Source organism: Quercus robur, chromosome 8 (assembly GCF_932294415.1).
Source record: "Quercus robur chromosome 8, dhQueRobu3.1, whole genome shotgun sequence".
In the NCBI taxonomy this organism is placed as follows: domain Eukaryota; kingdom Viridiplantae; phylum Streptophyta; class Magnoliopsida; order Fagales; family Fagaceae; genus Quercus; species Quercus robur.
The window spans coordinates 19,743,466-19,749,734 of NC_065541.1; positions in this window are offsets into that span (position 1 = coordinate 19,743,466).

Genomic DNA, 6,269 nt, shown 5'->3' on the forward strand with positions numbered 1-6,269 from the left:
TACATGTATCATCAAGAATTATATATATAAATATATATATATATATATATTTATTTATTTATTTATTTATTTAGAAGAAGCAAGAATTATATTTTACATGATGAGTTAATGCATATGGCCAAAAATTGATTAGTGTCTTGGTCTGATGATTAAGAGCTATTATCAGAAGTAGACACCATATGTTGAAACCCTTTCAAAAATAAAAAATAAAAATACTCCCATTTATTTAGGTGGTCATTATAAAATTCTATGCAGACATCAATAGCTACTAAAGAAAGAGAAAGTACCAGTGGGAGAGACAAAAAAATTTAAGAAAAATATTGTGGCCATAACATTTTTAAAACAAATTCTAAGTGACAAGATGTTATTATTATTATTATTATTATTATTATTATTATTATCATTTTGATAGGGAATGCATAAACTTTTCATTACTAAGAAAACATAAAATTTACATCATGGATGAGGGCTTGCTTAGCAAAGCAAGGATCCTCTTCAACACATACAATGTCATTAATAATGCTGTAAGCATTTTTTGCTACTAAGCTGGCATATTCCCTTGCCTCTTGACTTGAGAAAACTGAATTTGTGTAAACCCCATACATAACTCTAGGACACCTTGAATAACAGAAGCCACAGCTGAGGGAGGAGATGAAAAACCCGCCAAAGCATTTACCAATACCTATGAATCTCCCTCCAACACCACATCAGTAAAACCACGGCTCAGGGCAAACAGAATTCCAGCTTCAAATGCCTTTGATTCAGCTTCAAGTGAACCGAGAGGAGTTTCCAATTTTTTGCAAAAAACTGCTGCAACCTGCCCCAAGCTGATTACAATCTCAATACCCGTTGATCTTATATCCTTGAAAGTGGCAGCATCAACATTTACTTTGCATAATCCCGGTGGAGGTGGAGACCAATTCATCTTTTGGACTGTAGTGCTGGGAAGCTCATCACCCTCATTAGTCACAAGAAACTCAACCCAGTACTGCATTGTGCCAAACACTAGCTTGCTTCCCAAATTTCATCACACCATTAAGACGCCATTCATTTCGACTGTGCCATAACTTCCATGCTACCATAACCAACCAAGAAACATAATCCAAATTCACATTTTCAGCCAATAGCATCTGCCACAAGATGTCCATAAAAAAGATATCATCCCTTCTATCTAAGCTTAGGACCAACTTAGAACACTCCCACACCTCTTGTGCTTTTGGACAACACCACAAAATGTGACCAACAGTTTCAAGCTTCACTTTACGCCATTCACATGAATCCTCTGTCAACACCTTCCTTCTCTTTAGATTTACTTTTGTAGGTAATGCTTCTCTACATGCTCTCCATGCAAAATGCCTAACCTTATGGGCAATAAGAAGCCTCCAAAGACTTCTCCAAAACCTTCTCATCAAGCTACAATCCGAAGCACTCCCTCTATTTTCCAAAAATAATATTCTCACAGCCAAATGATAAGCACTTTTGACAGTACCACTAGCCGTTTTAGTCCACACCAATTTATCTGAAGGGAAACGAACACTCAAAGGGATACTTTTGATTGCTTCAGCCTCATGTGGCAGAAATATAGAGTCCACCACCAAAGATTTCCAACACATGGCATCAATATCTATCAACTCTCCAACCCGTGTATCCTTATACAAGAACAACCAAGGAGAAATTACCACATGAGAGGAAGAACAAGGCAGCCATCTATCTCCCCATACCTTCACATCCCTCCCATTACCCACTCTCCACATTACTCCTTCCTTCACCAATTCTTGTGCCACCATGATACTCCTCCATGTATAAGACGGATTATGGCCTAGAGAAGAATGAATAAAGTCACATCTAGGAAAATATTTAGCTTTCAAAATCCAGAATACCAATGAATCTTGGGCTAATTGCAATCTCCACCCTTGTTTGGCAAGTAAAGCCAAGTTAAAACATTTCAAATTCTTAAAACCCATACCACCACAAGCTTTGGGCTCACAAATCTTTTCCCACGACACCCATGGAATTTCCTTCTCCTCAGATTTTTGGCCCCACCAAAAATTCCTAATCATACTTGTTAAATCATCATATAGTGATTCCGGGATTTTGAAACAACTCATTGTGTATGTTGGGATTGCCAACGCCACAGCTTTAATGAGGATTTCTCTGCCCGCTTTAGATAACAACTTCTCCCTCCATCCTGCTAGTTTTTTACCAAGCTTCTCCTTGATGTCATTAAAAGTATTCCGCTTGTTTTTCCCCACAAGTGACGGTAAGCAAAGATACTTCTCATGTTGTTTTATGACTTGAGCTCCAAACCTTCTTTGGATTTCCCCTAGAATTTCTCTTGGAGTGTTTTTGCTAAAGAAGAGAGAAGTTTTTGCCCAGTTTAGCTGTTGACCCGAGGCTCTCTCATAGACTCCCAGCACTCTTTGAAGCTCATCACAATCCTCCAACGAAGCTCTACAAAAGATTAGGCTATCATCTGCAAAAAATAGATGGGATAGTTCGGGTTCCTCTCTGCAAACTAAAATCCCTTTCATAACACCATTAGCCACAGATGCCTTAATAAGAGATGATAAACCCTCTACACATAGGAGAAATAAATAAGAAGATAAAGGGTCCCCTTGGCAAATACCCCTAGTTGGAGTAATGCTTCCTATGGGGCTCCCATTGACCCTAATTGCATAGTTTACAGAGGTAACACACTTCATAACAAGGCATCTCCATCTTTCAGCAAAACCTAACTTCTCCATAATTTTTTCCAACCAAACCCACTCATCCCTATCATATGCTTTACTCATATCAAGTTTTAGAGCCATGTCCCCTACTTCCCCCCCTTCTTTTTACTAATATGATGCATAGTTTCAAACACTACCAACACATTGTCAGTAATGAGTCTACCATGCACTTTGAGGATCACTACTAATAGATGGCAATATTCTTTTAAGTCTATTAGCTATAGCCTTCGAAGCAATCTTATAGATTACATTGCATAAACTAATAGATCTAAAATCAGTCACATATTTTGGCTCTTTAACTTTAGGAAAAAGCACCACATGATTTTGATTAAAGTTAGGAGGAGAGATACCATGGTTCAGGAAATCCAAGACTGTTTTGCACACTACATGCCCACATGCACTCCAAAAATGTTGATAAGGTAAAGGTGGCACACCATCCAGGCCCGATGCCTTCAGAGGAAACATTTGCTTTAAAGCTTTACTGACCTCACCCTTATGAAACTCATGAGCCAAATCAGCATTCATCTCCCCTAAAACCTTCAACCCAACTGCATGGAGAATCTCCTCAAAGTCCTTGGGTAAGGAAGAAGAGAATAGACCCGTGTAGTATTCCACAAAAATTCTAGCTATCTCAGCCTTTTACTCATGCCACACCCCATTCTCGTCAAAAATACCATCAATATGGTTCTTGTTTTGACGATCTGAAGCTTTTGCATGAAAATAATTTGTGTTCTTATCACCACCTTGAAACCAATTTTGCCTAGCCCTTTGCCTCCACATCTCATCCTCCTTATCCAACCAATAGTTAAGTTCAATCCTCGTTTTTCTCAAAGCATGAATTTGGTTTGAAGAAGCAGGTTGGTTCTCCAACAAAGCCAACCTTGCTTGTAGTTCAGCCACCATAGCCCCCACATTATCGAATTCCTCTTTATTTCCATCTCAATAATTCAACTTTGAATCTCTCCAAGCAGTTAGAGATAGCCCAATCCGATCCCACCAATTCCCCTTCCTCCTAAGCCTCCTTAACAACCTCCTCACAATGAGCATCTTTGAGCCATATGGATTCAAATCGAAACAACCTTCTTTTTTCTTTTCTTACTAGGCCGATTTTTTAAGTGTAAGGATAGAGGTGAATGGTTTGATGCCGAGTAGGAAAGATGATGTAAAGTTGCCCTTGGGAAAAGATTCATCCAATCCGTACTCCCCAAGGCTCTATCCAATCTCTCTCTAATCTAAAAACCATCTCTTTGTTGATATAACCAAGTAAATTTAGGTCCCACAAACCTCAAATCTCTGAGAGCACAAAAATTAATCACCTCCAAAACAGCTCCATTTGTCTTTTTGGCCTCATACGTCCCCCTTTCCTTTTTCGATAAACCAATGATTTCGTTGAAATCCCCAATCACCAATCATAGGAGAGAAAAAGAGTTCTTCAAGAACTTCAATTTAGCTTAGGACTTTAGTCTCCTTTCCATTTCTGGGTTACCATAGAACCCCATAAGATGCCACCAACCAATACCCGAACCACCATCAATCCATGCATCAATATGATCATAAGCATAAGATTGTACATCAAGAGTCACCCCATCTTTCTGAAATAATGCCAGGCCACCAACATTACCATTGCTTGGAACGAACACCCCATGCTTTAAATTACACCTTTCTTGTACTTTATCTATCCACTTCTTCTTATCTACCTTAGTCTCCATAAGAAAAACTATGTTGGGCTCTTCTTTGTTCACCACCTTTTCCAAGGTACAAACTATCCGGAGGTTCCCAAACCCCCAACAGTTCCAACTTATAATACTCATTGTGCTCAATGGAGTTGCCTAGCAACCTCCGCCGTTGGAATAAGTTCAAACATCTCAGTTGTCTTACCTCTCTTCGAACCAAATTCAGTACCATCAAGCCCCTCCAAAAAATTTTACATTTCTACCTAACATCAATGTCCATTCTAGAGCTCAATGTCTCCTCTACGGGTCTCCTATTCTATCTTTTCCAACTACCCTGTTTAAACTTGCCTATGCTTGGACTACTATCCTCCCTCATGTTAGAAACCTTAGTAGTTGACTCCCCACCCTTTTTTTTCTTTGCATGAAATTCTATTGGTCCTCTTTGGTTTACTGACATCAGCTGGTTCATACCCTATTTTAAAGCATAACCTAGAAGAGTCAACCTCAAGCCCGGCCCTTAAATCTTGCGGAAAATACTCCACATTTAAATTAGGAGTAACCCCAGCTTCCTGAATAGCCACATCTATCAATCCCGTACCACAGAATACTTCCTGAGATTTCGCCTTACTTGTGTCAGGGATAATAACTCCTGCCCCTCAATTACCGCATCAATCTTCTCCAAAACCTCCTCAAATCAGCCTCACCCTACACCACATGGCTAACCCTCTAATCTCTTTCCTTATCCAAAGATCCTGTATCCCCTTTAATTGGGATATTCTCTGAAAAAACAGGAAGCGTGCCACGAAATCCGGAGTTGTTCTTCACAGCCAGCTTACTCCTACCAACTGCTTCTCTCTACACCGCCCTGTTCTGGGAATCAATCATCGTCTCTCCCTCAACTCTTGATGTTGATCTCTGCTGACCACCCACTGCCTTTAACCAATCTCCATACTAAATTTCCATTGTTGCACCACTCTTTTCCGCAGCAAATAAACCAACATAGTGCTTCAAGTCGTGCCCAACAAAGCCACAAAAGTAGCAGAACATCGCCAATCTCTCATACTTAAATTTTAACCATGTACGGTTACCTTCAGAGTCTAAAACAAAACACCCCCTTCTTAATGGTTTAGAAATAGAGATAGACACTCTCACTCGCATAAACAAGCTTTGTGAATCATTTGACCTTCGTTTTTCCACTTCCTCCATAATACCAATCCGACCAACAAAATCTGTTGCTACTTGTGGAGAAACCATATCAAAGGGTGCTCCACAAATTTGCACCCACATAGAAGCATGATCAAGAACAACATTGGCTACAGACATCCCTCTCTGCCATCTCTTGAGAACAACAATTGATTATCAAAAGACCAAGGACCATCTTTAAGAATCCGAGCCATCTGAAATTTAGTCTTAAACTTAAATTGAAACAAATTTGCACCAACTTCCACAATCTACAACTCATAGCCCAACCCCCAAACCCTCCTTAAGATACTCAAAGTGGCTCTCTTATTATACGATTTACATGTTAAAAACTTGCATACCAAACTAAGCACACAGCTTTCAATCTCACTAATCCTCCTTTCATTAGAAATCTCAATGACTTCCTCCTCCTCGGAAGTGAGTTTTAAATTTTCTAAAATTTCAAAAACACCCTCAGCCGTGATGCACCAAGACACTATTAGAGAGAGAGAGAGAGAGAGAAAGAGAGAGAGAGGAAAAAAATATAAAACCCAGCCCCTTAGGAAAACCTAAAGGAGATAAGGACTCATTTTGAAAACGAGAGGAAGAGACTCCTACCAGGAGGAGAGACTTTTTGCACAAGATGGTACTTCTCATAAATTAATGGTACATGATAGTAAGAGAATTA